At 46.4% G+C, this 15,607-nt stretch overlaps 1 protein-coding gene across 1 annotated transcript in view; it reads left to right on the top strand.

The window, feature by feature from the left end:
* Positions 1 to 15,607, top strand: part of LOC135102201 (organic cation transporter protein-like) — a 50,524-nt gene that overhangs the window by 6,309 nt on the left and 28,608 nt on the right. The window lies entirely within an intron of this gene.

Below are 15,607 nucleotides of genomic sequence, written 5' to 3'. Positions count from 1 at the left end.
TGTAGGAGGGACACTGGCCAAGAGCAACAAAAAACCAATAAAAAGAAAAAAAAAAACCTACTGAGATGCCAGTCCCAGAACAAGGTCCAGAGCGGTAGTCAAAACTTGAAGGATAACTGTCTTAAAATCTCCCTCTTGAAGGAATTCAAGACATAGGAAGGTGGAAATACAGACGCAGGCAGGGAGTTCCAGACTACCAGAGAAAGTGATGAATGATTGAGAATACTGGTTAACTCTTGCATTAGAGAGGTGGATAGAATAGGGGTGAGAGAAAGAAGAAAGTCTTGTGCAGCGAGGCCGCGGAAGGAGGGGAGACATGCAGTTAGCAAGATCAGAAGAGCAGTTAGCATGAAAATAGCGGTAGAAGACAGCTAGAGGTGCAACACTGCGGCGATGAGAGAGAGGCTGAAGACTGTCAGTTAGAGGAGAGGATCTGATGAGACGAAAAGCTTTTGATTCCATCCTGTATAGAAGAGCGGTATGAGTGGAACCCCCCAGACATGTGAAGCATACTCCATACATGGACAGATAAGGCCCTTGTACAGAGTTAGCAGCTGGGGGCGGGTGGGAGAGAAAAACTGGCGGAGTCGTCTCAGAACACCTAACTTCATAGAAGCTGTTTTAGCTAGAGATGGGATGTGAAATTTCCAGTTCAGATTATAAGTAAAGGACGGACCGAGGATGTTCAAGTGTAGAAGAGGAGGACAGTTGAGTGTCACTGAAGAACAGGGGATAGTTGTCTGGAAGGTTGTGCTGAGTTGATAGATGTAGGAATTGAGTTTTTGAGGCATTGAACAATACCAAGTTTGCTCTGCCCCAATCAGAAATCTTAGAAAGATCAGAAGTCAGGCATTCTGCGGCTTCCCTGCGTGAAATGTTTACTTCCTGAAGGGTTGGACGTCTATGAAAAGACGTGGAAAAGTGCAGGGTGGTATCATCAGCGTAGGAATGGATAGCACAAGTAGTTTGGTTTAGAAGGTCACTGATGAATAATAAGAAGAGAGTGGGTGAGAGGACAGAACCCTGAGGAACACCACTGTTAATAGATCTAGGAGAAGAACAGTGACCGTCTACCACAGCAGCAATAGAACGGTCAGAAAGGAAACTTGAGATGAAGTTACAGAGAGAAGGATAGAAGCCATAAGAAGGTAGTTTGGAAATCAAAGCTTTGTGCCAGACTCTATCAAAAGCTTTTGATATATCGAAGGTAACAGCAAAAGTTTCACCAAAATCTCTAAAAGAGGATGACCAAGACTCAGTAAGGAAAGCCAGAAGATCACCAGTAGAGTGGCCTTGATGGAATCCATACTGGCGATCAGATGGAAGGTTGTGAAGTGATAGATGTTTAAGAAGCTTCCTGTTGAGGATAGATTCAAAAACTTTAGATATGCAGGAAAGTAAAGCAATAGGACGGTGGTTTGAGGGATTAGAACGGTCACTTTTTTTAGAAACAGGCTGAATTTTGGCAAACTTCCAGCAAGAAGGAAAGGTAGAAGTTGACAGACAGAGCTGAAAGAGTTTGACTAGGCAAGGTGCAAGCATGGAGGCACAGTTTTGGAGAACAATAGGAGGGACCCCATCAGGTCCATAAGCCTTCCGAGGGTTTAGGCCAGCGAGGGCATGGAAAACATCATTGCGAAGAATTTTAATAGGTAGCATGAAGTAGTCAGAGGGTGGAGGAGAGGGAGGAACAAGCCCAGAATCATCCAAGGTAGAGTTTTTAGCAAAAGTTTGAGCCCAGAGTTCAGGTTTAGAAATAGATGTGATTGCAGTGGTGCCATCTGGTTGAAATAAAGGAGGGAAAGAAGATGAAGCAAAGTTATTGGAGATATTTTTGGCTAGATGCCAGAAGTCACGATGGGAGTTAGATCTTGAAAGATTTTGACACTTTCTGTTAATGAAGGAGTTTTTGGCTAGTTGGAGAACAAACTTAGCATGGTTCCGGGCAGAAATATAAAGTGAATGAGATTCTGGTGATGGAAGGCTTAAGTAACTTTTGTGGGCCACCTCTCTATCACGTATAACACGAGAACAAGCTATGTTAAACCAAGGTTTGGAAGGTTTAGGTCGAGAAAAAGAGTGAGGAATATACGCCTCCATGCCAGACACTATCACCTCTCTTATGCGCTCATCACACAAAGATGGGTCTCTGACACAGAAGCAGTAGTCATTCCAAGGAAAATCAGCATAATACCTCCTCAGGTCCCCCCAACTAGTAGAGACAAAACGCCAGAAGTACCTTCGCTTAGGGGGATCCTGAGGAGGGATTGGAGCGATAGGACAAGATACAGATATGAGATTGTGGTTGGAGGAGGCCAATGGAAAAGAGAGAGTGACAGCATAAGCAAAAGGATTAGAGGTCAGGAAAAAGTCAAGAATGCTAGGCATATCTCCAAGACGGTCAAGAATATGAGTAGGATGTTGCACCAATTGCTCTAGGTCATGGAGGATAGCAAAGTTGAAGGCTATTTCACCAGGATGGTCAGTGAAGGGTGAGGAAAGCCAAAGCTGGTGGTGAACATTGAAGTCTCCAAGAATGGAGATCTCAGCAAAAGGGAAGAGAGTCAGAATGTGCTCCACTTTGGAAGTTAAGTAGTCAAAGAATTTCTTATAGTCAGAGGAGTTAGGTGAGAGATATACAACACAGATAAGTTTAGTTTAAGGGTGACTCTGTAGTCGTAGCCAGATGGTGGAAAACTCGGAAGATTCAAGAGCGTCGGCATGAGAGCAGGTTAGGTTGTTGCGCACATAAACGCAACATCCAGCTTTGGATCGAAAATGAGGATATAGAAAGTAGGAGGGAACAGAAAAGGGGCTACTGTTAGTTGCCTCAGACAACTGAGTTTCATTGAGGAAAAGAAGATGGGGTTTAGAATAAGAGAGATGGTGTTCTACAAATTTAAAATTAAATCTTGGACCGCGAACGTTGCAGAAGTCAATGAAGAAAAAGTTGAGGGGGGTGTCAAGACACTTAGGGTCATTGTCAGAAGGGCAGTCAGGCCTGGAGGCATTTGTGGTCCCCTCCCCAGATGGGGACTCCGAGGCTGGTGTAGGATAATTTTGAAATTTTGAGTGAAGGGTGTGTGTGTTATTAGGTGCTCGTAGTTTTCTGTGGAGGAAGAGAGTTGTCTTTAGAGGACAGGCTGTGACTGACCCCATGTGTTGTGAGACAAAGGAAAACGTTCAGTGAGGTCACAGCTGGGTTTAATGATAAGTTCACAGTACCCCCTGATCCAGTGCTTTAGACCTCACTTGGAGTAATTATCGTTTCGGCAGGTACCTACAGCCTCCTCATATATATATATATATATATATATATATATATATATATATATATATATATATATATATATATATATATATATGTCATGGATCGGGGTCCCTTTACACTTTAACACCTGCCGATCACATGCGACTCCTGCTTGAGTCTCTAGGTAGACTAGGGTAGGACCCTCAAAAGAAGGCACGGTCATAAATCTTTGACTTATATTTACACAGTAACTACAACAAAGGCCTGGCTGGCTATGGCTACACTCAATGGCGCGTGGGCGGCACACAGAAAGAAATATAGTAACTACAACAAAGGCCTGGCTAGCTATGGCTACACTTAGTGGCGTGTGGGCGGCACACAGAAAGAAATACCTATTCCTCCGGAAGTGAGGCCAATGCCCGGTCCTTTTACATTGTGAGAGCACAGCTTTATGTTAAGTTACTGGATCACGAAGGTAATTAGCCGGCAGTATGCACTGTATCACTCTGCCGCACAAGGAGCGACGACCACGTGGTCGCTGGGTGACTGGATATGCGCTCGAGAACAGGCCTTACCACAAATAACTCACCCAAGGCGTTCCACTGGTGTACTCACTCCTCCAGTCTGCTTCGATGAAAGCCAGCTTCGTCGGTCAGGGCTTCGGCTTACCGCTGCACCACGCTGTCCTTTCTGCAGGCTGGTTCGGGAGGAATCGAGGAGGGCACGTCTTGGGCGCTGGGTGACCCGGCCGGGAGTGAGACCTGGCGAGGTCGTGACTCGCTCATCTGTGCTCGCGTGCATTGATACAGGCTCCGCCCACCTGCCCACATGGCAAATGGTTCTCTCCTATAATAGGGCGGTAATTTATTGCCCTCTCAAAATCTAGTGTTCTTGTGCTGTCACATTACCCCATACAAACGAGGATTTTTTTCCTAGAAGAAAAAAAAATTCTAAGCCTAACTAGCTACCAACGGGTGTGTGTAGACTAAAAGGGGTTTTCGGGTGGAAGCTCAGGTGGCTCATGAGGGTAAAACCCCAAAGGGGTCTTCGGGTGGAAGCTCAGGTGGCTCATGAGGCTAAAACCCCGTATTTACGTTAAGAATCTAGCTTAGGGGAAAAACTCCTGAACCAGCTGAACCTTCCCGTGCCTTTTGCAAGACGAAATATCGTCAGACTTAAACCGCCCTCCTATTGTTATGTATGTTTGTGTATAACATAACGGAGTGTAGGTGTTCGAGTGTACGTAATGTATGTGTAAGAGACATGCAGACGCTACACGAACACGGAGTGGTGTCTTCGGATTCATCTTGGGGAAGACGCAGCATGGTGTCACCCCTCTCTGGGAGACACGAGCGTGTTCTGAACGGCCTTCAGGTGGGGGTTGGCCTCAGAGCCCCTCTGCCAACAAAGAGAAAATTTAGTGTCTTCATAGTACCATATACATCTTATATTCAAACACAGGACACAAGTGACAACTCATCCTGTAGTTGGGGTGTAGTAGTGTGGGTGGTTACTCGTCTCGCGGGGCCACCACATAACCTGGACCACACTCTTCCTCTCCCGGCACCCAAGGCGTCCTCCCTAAGGATGCTGCTGCTGCTGCTAGGGGCGAAACTGGGGTGATTATGTGCAGGTACCCACACATTTCCTCAAAGTAGGGACACCTGGTGCAGGAATGGGTAGGCATTATGCATGACATGTAAACATAGGCACACTCCTTCAGACCAATCTAGAATATTAACTTAGTTATCTAACCAGACGCATGGCAAGATCATCTCCTTACTGATGGTGAAGAGGTACTACTCGCTTGTCTCAGCCGATGCGCTAGTTCCTTCTAAAAGGCGAGACAGCACGTAAGCCCCGACATTGTCTCGGCCACGGATGTACTGAACTCGCATCTGAAATTGTTGCAAATACAGAGCCATCTCATTATTCGGGAGTTTGCATTCTTAGAGGCACGCAGTGACTCCAGGGGCATGTGGTCTGTCTGCAATACAAATTCATCCCCATATAAGTAGAAGTAGAATTTCTTTATTCCGTCTACTACAGCGAGTAGTTCACGTTCTACCGTGCTGTAGTTCTTCTCTGCCGGTTTGAGCTTCCTGATGTGATAGGCCACGGGAAAGATGTCGCCGTCCCTTTCCTGCAGCAACACAGCACCCAAACCTTCGCAGGATGCATCGGTACTAAGTACAAAGGGCTTTGTAGGGTCAGGCAACTGTAGGATAGGGTCCTTGCATAGCAAGGACTTCAGTGCCTTGAATGATCTGTCCTCGTGGGGGCCCCATTCAACCTTATTTGGTGCTCTTTTCTTAACGAGCTCATAGAGCGGCAGCGCCACCGCTGCAAAGTTGGGGATAAACCTGCGGTAATACCCTACTAACCCTAGAAACGATCGGATCTGTCTTTTTGTGTGGGGAACAGGAGCTTCCTTTATTTTCTGAACCTTGTCCTCCAAGCAGAGGCACCGTCCTTGACTCACCTTGTGGCCTAGGAATTCGACATCTGCCTTGGCCATCTCACACTTGCTCGGCTTAACCGTCATGTTGACGTCTCTGAGTTTATCTAGGACCGTACGTAACAGTCTTACATGGTCCTCCAAATCCGTAGAATGAATCAGTACGTCATCTACGAAAACCTCGACTCCATTCAGGTCACTTAGTACCTGTCTTATTCGGCGGTTGAAAACCGCGGGAGAATTGGCAAGGCCGAAAGGAAGGACCCGATATTGATAGAGGCCTCTGGGGGTGGCAAAAGCCGTTATTTTCCTTGACTCGGGGTCAAGTGGGATCTGAAAGAATCCTTTCGTGAGGTCCAGTTTGCTAAACACCCTCGAGTGTGACAGCCTGCTAAATATCTCCTGTTGGTCGAACATGGGCTCTGCGTCTATTTGTGTTTATGCGTTAACCCTTCGGAAGTCGCCGCAGATCCTAACACTACCGCCTTTCTTGCGTACGACGACCATAGGACTACAGTACGGAGAATCGGATCTCTCGATAATGCCCAAGTCCTCCATTTCTTTTATTTCCTCAGCCACAGCGTCCCTAAGCTGCAGAGGGACCTGATAGGGTTTCACCTTCACTGGCTTCCTGTTCGTTAGGGTGATCTTGTGTGGCGACACCCGGGCCACGCGAGGCTTGTCAGAAAAGACCTCCGTGTATTCACCCAGAAGATTCTTTATTATCGACACTTCCTCAGGTGGTAGCCCTTCAGATAATGCGACGTCATCTACGGTCTCCGTCTGACGCTTTTGTATAGTGAGTGGACCGTCTCCTACGTCCTCTGCATCGTGAATCACAGCTGCACTGCATTTGATCTCACCTTCCTCCTTCGCAGCTGTTGAAAGGGAAAAAATACCACGCACGGCTTTCAAACAGGCGGCCTTGTCCTCAGCATATGCTGGTTCCTGAGCGCCAGCGCTACCAGAGATGGCAGGCGCATGATACTCCTTAAGCATGTTAATGTGAAGACGTTTCCGTTTTCCATCAATCAATACTACATAATTTAAGTCGGAGACGCGCTCTAGGACCTCATAAGGTCCCTTCCACTGCGCCAGCAACTTATTATGAGCAGTGGGTAGGAGTACTAAGCACTCCTGGCCAGGCTGCAGGGTGCGTAGTCGCGCATTCCGATCATAATGAGCCTTTTGTACCTCCTGGGCCTTCAGGAGTTCTTCCTTGGCCATACGACAGGTTTCCCTAAGTCTGCCAGCCAGGTTTATAACGTACTCGTATGTTGTACGTATCTCCGGACTTGGCACGTCCTCGTCCCATAGCTCTCTCAGCACTTGGAGTGGACCGCGCACTGCTCTTCTGTAGAGTAGCTCGAAAGGTGAGAACTTCAGTGTACTCTGCGGTGCTTCCCTGTATGTGAACAGGAGAGGAGCCACAAATCTCGGCCATTCCTTGGGTTGCTCGGCGGCCAGCCGCTTGAGCATTTTTTTCAGTGTGCCGTTGAACCTTTCGCACAGACCGTTACACATGGGATGCCAGGGTGTCGTGTTAAGGCCCTTCAAAAGAGAGAATCCTAAACGTCTCGTCCATCATGGCAGACGTAAACTGAGTGCCTCAGTCGCTCAGCACCTCCTTGGGAATGCCCACACGGCAGAATATCCCTACCAGCGCTTCAGCCACCCTGGTGGCCTCTATATTTTTCAGAGGTACTGCTTCAGGCCAACGGGTGCTGAAGTCCACACACGTGAGTAGATATTTTGATCCGTTAGTCGCGCGTGGCGTGATAGGAGTTATTGGAGATATTTTTGGCTAGATGCCAGAAATCACGAGGGGAGTTAGATCTTGAAAGGTTTTGACATTTTCTGTTAAAACTCCTTCATTAACAGAAAATGTCAAAACCTTTCAAGATCTAACTCCCCTCGTGATTTCTGGCATCTAGCCAAAAATATCTCCAATAACTTTGCTTCTTCTTCTTTCCCTCCTCTACTTCAACCAGATGGCACCACTGCTATCACATCTATTTCTAAAGCTGAACTCTTTGCTCAAACCTTTGAAAAAAACTTTACCTTGGATGATTCTGGGCTTGTTCCTCCCTCTCCTCCAACCTCTGACTACTTCATGCCACGTATTAAAATTCTTCGCAATGATGTTTTCCATACCCTCGCTGGCCTAAACCCTCGGAAGGCTTATGGACCTGATGGGGTCCCTCCTATTGTTCTCCGAAACTGTGCCTCCGTGCTTGCACCTTGCCTAGTCAAACTCTTTCAGCTCTGTCTGTCAACATCTACCTTTCCTTCTTGCTGGAAATTTGCCTACATTCAACCTGTTCCTAAAATGGGTGACCGCTCTAATCCCTTAAACTACCGTCCTATTGCTTTAATTTCCTGCTTATCTAAAGTTTTTGAATCTATCCTCAACAGGAAGATTCTTAAACATCTATCACTTCACAACCTTCTATCTGATCGCCAGTATGGGTTCCGTCAAGGCTGCTCTACTGGTGATCTTCTGTGTTTCCTTACTGAGTCTTGGTCATCCACTTTTAGAGACTTTGGTGAAACTTTTGCTGTTGCCTTGGACATCTCAAAAGCCTTTGATAGAGTCTGGCACAAAGCTTTGATTTCCAAACTACCCTCCTACGGTTTCTATCCTTCTCTCTGTAACTTCATCTCAAGTTTCCTTTCTGACCGTTCTATTGCTGCTGTGGTAGACGGTCACTGTTCTTCTCCTAAATCTATTAACAGTGGTGTTCCTCAGGGTTCTGTCCTGTCACCCACTCTCTTCTTATTATTCATTAATGATCTTCTAAACCAAACTTCTTGTCCTATCCACTCCTACGCTGATGATACCACCCTGCACTTTTCCACGTCTTTTCATACACGTCCAACCCTTCAGGAGGTAAACATTTCACGCAGGGAAGCCACAGAACGCCTGACTTCTGATCTTTCTAAAATTTCTGATTGGGGCAGAGCAAACTTGGTATTTTTCAATGCCTCAAAAACTCAATTCCTCCATCTATCAACTCGACACAACCTTCCAGGCAACTATTCCCTCTTCTTCAATGACACTCACCTGTCCCCTCTTCTACAATGAACATCCTCGGTCTGTCCTTTACTTATAATCTGAACTGGAAACTTCACATCTCATCTCTAGCTAAAACAGCTTCTATGAAGTTAGGTGTTCTGAGACGTCTCCGCCAGTTTTTCTCACCCCCCCACCTGCTAACTCTGTACAAGGGCCTTATCCGTTCATGTATGGAATATGCTTCACATGTCTGGGGGTGTTCCACTCATACTGCTCTTCTAGACAGGGTGGAATCAAAAGCTTTTCGTCTCATCAACTCTTCTCCCTTAACTGACTGTCTTCAGCCTCTGTCTCACCGCCGCAATGTTGCATATCTAGCTGTTTTCTACCGCTATTTTCATGCTAACTGCTCTTCTGATCTTGCTAACTGCATGCCTCCCCTCCTTCCGCGGCCTCGCTGCACAAGACTTTCTTCTTTCTCTCACCCCTATTCTGTCCACCTCTCTAACGCAAGAGTTAACCAGTATTCTCAATCATTCATCCCTTTCTCTGGTAAACTCTGGAACTCCCTGCCTGCTTCTGTATTTCCACCTTCCTATGACTTCAATTCCTTCAAGAGGGAGGTTTCAAGACACTTATCCACCAATTTTTGACTACTGCCTTGACCCTTTTACGGGACTGGCATTTCAGTGGGCACTTTTTTTATTGATTTTTGTTGCCCTTGGCCAGTGTTCTTCTTACATAAAAAAAAAAAAGGCCCAACAATATCTAACGCTACCCTCTCAAATGGTTTGGATATAAGGGGCATGGGTTTTAGCGGCGCAGGTTTCACACGGCCCTTGTCTACAGTTTTTTGACACACGTCACAGGATCTCACGAATCTCGCGATATCAGCCATCATGCCAGGCCAGAAAAATGTGTGACTAATACGGTCTTGTGTTTTCTGTCGCTCCATGTGACCACCCAAGGTCACGCAATGCCCCATCTCCATCACTGCGTGGCGGTACTGTGCAAGCACCACGAATTGCGACCGAGCCTCACCGAGGTCGGAGATGACTTCTCTATACAACTTTCCTCTGTGTTGGCAGAAGCGAGTCGTTCCGTATTTATTTACCCTCGATACCCCCTCAGTGACTTGCTTCCGAATGTTTGCAAGGGAGGGATCGGTCTTTTGTGTGGCAGTGACGTTAGCGCTATTGAGCAGCTCGTCAGGTGATGTGAGCCTGAGAGGGACCACGGGCCGTGTGTCTCGTGCCTGGGCTCGCGTCAGGACGGCACCTACTTGATCTTCGGTTTGGGTCGCGGCGTCCGTGTTCCGAACGTCCCTCACCCCTTCAACGTTACCGATTATCAATTCATAGATAGGCTGTTTCATCACAGCGGCCTGAATTCTGCCAGTGAGGAATGGCGTCTCCACGTCGACTACAGCTATTGGGCAAGTAGCCACAGAGCCGTTAATCATGACGACTCTCACTTTTCTGTGAACTGAGCGGGGGCAACCAGGGTCTCTTTCACTACACAGCCAGTAGAACCATTGTCCCACATTACTCTTACCGACCTGCCCCCTGCTCTACCGTTTTTCACAATCAATTCCTGCAGTGAATCTACTGGTACAGAGGAGGTGGCTACTAGTCAAAATGAGTGGGGCTGTGGGGCCTTATTTGGTTCAAGGGTCACCTAAACGCTATCTACGGCCGGCAAAGGATGGTTCTGGACAGCTGTAATTGGAGTAGCGTCTGCCGCTGATACAATATCGTCCGGCGTATCGAGTAGCGTGGCAGCATATCTGCCTGTGTGGGGGGCAGCTCTCATAGGTGGTGCGGGACGCAATGAGCCGGTATTCCACCCACTTGGTGTTTGAAACTTATTACCCTCCCTGGGGTGTCCTTGTGGCTTATTCTGCCGGAAGGAAGGCGGTGCCTGCTCCTTCCTTACTGGCTCTGGATCGTTGGGTTGCGCCTTGTTGCCGCTCCCCGCGGAACGAATTCGGGGAACATTTTTACGTCCATGGGCGGCAAAATGGAGGTCCAGGTTTTCCGCCATTTTATTTGCCTGTACGTTTCCCGTGACCTTAGTTGTGGCCACAAACTCAGGAGGGCACATTTCCTCAAACCTGTCGCGTATGACTAACTCCCGCAACTCTTCATACGTGAGGTAAATCCCTTCCTTTTGCACTCGCTCGTCAAAGAGACGGGAAATTCTGGTGTGAGCCTGAACGGCAGTTTCGTTATCACTGATAGCGGCACTGCGAAACGCCTGCTTGGCTGCCTCCGCCGTTCTGCCAAACGCCTTCAAAAGAGCGCATTTCATGTGCTCGTACGAGTTACCTTCGGGCCCTAGCCCATGTACGATGGACAAGGCTTTGCCTGTAAACAGGCTATAAAATTCAATGGCCTTCTCTTCAGACTCCATCTGATACAACTTTGCCAGCCTCTCGAAACGGGAAATGAAGGCATCGATGTCTTCCCCTTCACGGTAAGCATTAAGTTTCACCCTATGTAAGGCAAGAAGAGTGCTTCCCTCAGAATTTCGAGATCGAGTCTCTTCTGCCTCTGCACGGCGAAGCTCCATTTCAGCCATCGCTTTCTCGTGTTCCCGTTCTTCGGTACGAATCATTTCCTGCCTCACACCTTCCTGCCTTTCCTCAGCTAGCCGCTTCTGTATATACTCACTAACCTTCGTCGCTGCTGTTATGTTCAGCGCCGCGATTTCAGGCCTAAACCTCGCAAAGGGATCAAAATATTCACTATGACCCTCGGACGCCATTGTCTACAGCAAAAGATGTCAGCAAGGTTACTCAGTACCAAAGAATTACTCTACCGTGACTGCGCTTAGTATGAGGTCCCTGTTCGGGCGCCATTTGTCATGGATCGGGGTCCCTTTACACTTTAACACCTGCCGATCACATGCGACTCCTGGTTGAGTCTCCAGGTAGACTAGGGCAGGACATTCAAAAGAAAGCACGGTCATAAATCTTTGACTTATATTTACACAGTAACTACAACAAAGGCCTGGCTGGCTATGGCTACACTCAGTGGCGCGTGGGCGGCACACAGAAAGAAATACAGTAACTACAACAAAGGCCTGGCTAGCTATGGCTACACTCAGTGGCGCGTGGGCGGCACACAGAAAGAAATACCTATTCCTCCGGAAGTGAGGCCAATGCCCGGTCCTTTCACGTTGTGAGAGCACAGCTTTATGTTAAGTTACTGGATCACGGAGGTAATTAGCCGGCACTATGCACTGTATCACTCTGCTGCACAAGGAGCGACGACCACGTGGTCGCTGGGTGACTGGATATGCGCTCGAGAACAGGCCTTACCACAAATAACTCACCCAAGGCGTTCCACTGGTGTACTCACTCCTCCAGTTTGCTTCGATGAAAGCCAGCTTCGTCGGTCAGGGCTTCGGCTTACCGCTGCACCGCGCTGTCCTTTCTGCAGGCTGGTTCGGGAGGAGTCGAGGAGGGCACGTCTTGGGCGCTGGGTGAACCGGCCGGGAGTGAGACCTGGCGAGGTCATGACCCGCTCACCTGGGCCCGCGCGCATTGATACAGGCTCCGCCCACCTGCCCGCATGGCAAATGGTTCTCTCCTATGATAGGGCGGTAATTTATTGCCCTCTCAAAATCTAGTGTTCCTGTGCTCTCACAATATATATATATATATATATATATATATATATATATATATATATATATATATATATATATATATATATATATATATATATATATAATATATATATGTATATAGTGTGTAAATGGGCAGGAGATTCTCTCTTAGACATATTTCGTTAAATATAATCGTTTGTTTTGTAATTTTTTAAGGTATTTTCTCTACACCTTAGCTGAGTCTTATATTCTTTTTTCAAAGAAGTGATGGCTTCGCCGTAGCCAGCCATTGGCACTAGATCTAGATTTCGGGTCTCTTGACCCTTCTTCAGTGACTGTTGGTGTTTTTTCTTCGGTGGAAGAAGTGAAAACGGCGGGACGTGTGAGGGTGCGGCCTTTGTACTCTCCTGCCAGCCTCGGTAACGATCAGCCTAGCGCTACGCCACCGCTGATTGGCTGCTTTGCTCAGTGTCTTTGCAGCCAGCCTCACCCGTTCATTGGTTGGTTCTCGTGCATCAGCAACCCTGCTCTTCCTTTAACCTTCTCATGCTCGGAAGCGCTAGCAAATCTACCGTTTGAATATTTAACTTTGGGTTGTTTTCTTTGATGTATATCGCTTCCAAGATTGATAAGTGTCTTTCATTAAGGCATATATCGATGATTTCGGTTTTTTCCTCTATTGCTTTTCTGGTTATGGAGAAGCCATGCTCTTCTCTCATGTGTTTCTTGGGGGCTCCTGAAGCTAGTTATAGTGTGAGTCGTCGAGATGGCTTCGTAGTTGTCATGCTGATATAGGTTGAGGGTAGGACTTCGCAGTTTCCTCGCTTGCAAGTGAACTTATACACGACGTGTAACTTGTGCGTTGCTTCTCTTGCGGTGTCTGGACTGTTCTTGAGTAGAAGGTGGCTCGTTTTCTTGCTCTCGTAGTATATTAATAGTTTTACCTTTGTTTCAGGATCTGTTGGTTTGACATTGTTCTTAGCTATTATTGTTATTATTTTATTGTCCTCCTGGTAGGTCGATGAGCAGAAGGCTCGACAGAAGATGACGATATTGTTCTCCTTCTCAGTAGTGGCGTTTGCGTTGTACCAAATGCAGATGATTTTCTTGGTTTGGCGGACGACGTTGTTTTCTCGGAATCCGTAGTTAACTAGTATCTGGCTCGATCTCTCTATTTCTTCGTGTAGTTGTTTGCAGATACTGCAGTGTGTAAGCGCCCTTCTGAAGTATGCGCCTATGGTAGGGTCTTTATAACGCTGTGGTCATTCGCTTCTTCCATTAAGACAATGTCCGGAGTTCGTATCTTTCACGTAGACTTCCATTGTGAAGGTTTCATCCGCCTGCGATACACGAGGATGTCGAGGAAGGGCATGGAGCGGTTGACGCTGTTCTCTACGATGAAGGTGAGGCCGGAGGCTTGCTGAAGGCGATGTCTAAGTTGTTCGATGTCTGCTTGGCTCTTCATTTTGATGAAAATGTCGTCTACGTATCTGCAGTATATGTCCGGCTTTTCTGATTCCTTGAAGATGCCTTCTATGCAGCCCATAAAAAAAGTTTGCCAATAAGACCCCAAGGGGTGAGCCCATGGCAACCCCATCAATCTGGCGGAACTTGTTTCCCCGGGGGCATGTGAACGGCGCTTCCTTTGTGCAGCATTCAAGTAACTCACGCAGGACGGTCTCGGGTATATCCAGAGCAGGTGTGGAGTCATTGTAGTAGACGCGCTGAATGATGAGATCGATGGTGCGATCCATTGGAACATTGGTAAACAAAGACCTGACGTCCAACGAAAGCGATGACTCCTTTGCTGTTGCTGGTCTTGAGGATGTCGAGGAACTCTAAAGCTGACTGCAGGGAATATGCAGCAGGTATGTACGAGGTGAGAAGTGCACACAGTCTCTTGGGTAACTTGTAGGTAGGTGTCAGGATCTGCGAAATTATCGAGCAAAGTTTGTTTCCAGGTGTTTTTACGTTCCCGTAGCAGTAACCCGTGATATATTCGCCAGTGAGCTTGTCGAAAATTATTGTCTTGCTAGTAGAATTGTTTTTCACGATGATCTTATTGATTTTTTGTCTTGAGGGATTCTGTTGGTCACTGTTGATCTTTATGAATTTTGTTCTCTCGTTTAGGATGTCTTCCATTTTTCGCAGGTACTCAGTGGTGTCTATGAGCACCTACGTAGAAGGTTTGTCTGCTCGTCTGACTGTCAGTTGTGGGTCCGATTTAGCTGTTTCGCTGCTTTTATGTGTCTACGCTCAATGATGGTGCTGTTGAAGCTTTCTCTTGTTTTGTTGGCTTTCGCGATGACTTCTTGTTTGAAAGATTGCTCGATGGTGACTTCTCCCTTCTGCGGGAGTTTTACCACTTCATCCATTAGTATTTCGCATTCGATGCGTTTCTGGAATTTTCTTGGTGTAGACATGACGTGGCAGTTAAGTCCCATGTTTAGAAGTTCTTCTTGATCCACTGTGAGCGAGTTTGTTGTTAGATTTACATATCCACCATTAGGTCTTGGGTATTTGATGTGGCCGCTGTTAAGATTGATGAGCTTCTTTTGGTTAGCATTTGTTGTTGAGTTTCTGTGCTGCAACATCATATCTTGGAACAATTTGTCTATATTCTTCCTCGTACGGTCGTTGATGTATTTATAAATAAATATATATATATATATATATATATATATATATATATATATATATATATATATATATATATATATATATATATATATATATATATATATATATATATATATATATATATATATATATATATATATATATATATATATATATATATATATATATATACACACACACACACACACACACACACACACACACACACACATCGAAAGGCTTATGGAACTGATGGGGTCCCTCCTATTGTTCTCCGAAACTGTGCCTCCGTGCTTGCACCTTGCCAAGTCAAACTCTTTCAAATCTGTCTGTCATCATCTACGTTTCCTTCTTCCTGGAAGTTTGCCTACATTCAGTCTCTTCCTAAAAAGGGTGACCGTTCTAATCCCTCAGACTACTGATCTTTTGCTTTAATTTCCTGCCTATCTAATGTTTTTGAACCTATCCTCAACTGGAAGATTCTTAAACATCTATTACTTCACAACTTTCTATCAGATTGCCAGTATGGGTTCCGCTCTACTGGTGATCTTCTGACTTTCCTTACTAAGTCTTGGTTATCCTCTTTTACAGACTTTGGTGAAACTTTTGCTGTTGCCTTGGATATATCAAAAGCTTTTGATAGAGTCTGGCA

This window comes from Scylla paramamosain, chromosome 7 (genome assembly GCF_035594125.1).
Source record: "Scylla paramamosain isolate STU-SP2022 chromosome 7, ASM3559412v1, whole genome shotgun sequence".
Classification (NCBI taxonomy): domain Eukaryota; kingdom Metazoa; phylum Arthropoda; class Malacostraca; order Decapoda; family Portunidae; genus Scylla; species Scylla paramamosain.
Note: the sequence above shows the minus strand (reverse complement) of the source record. Positions and strands in the feature narration are given on the sequence as shown.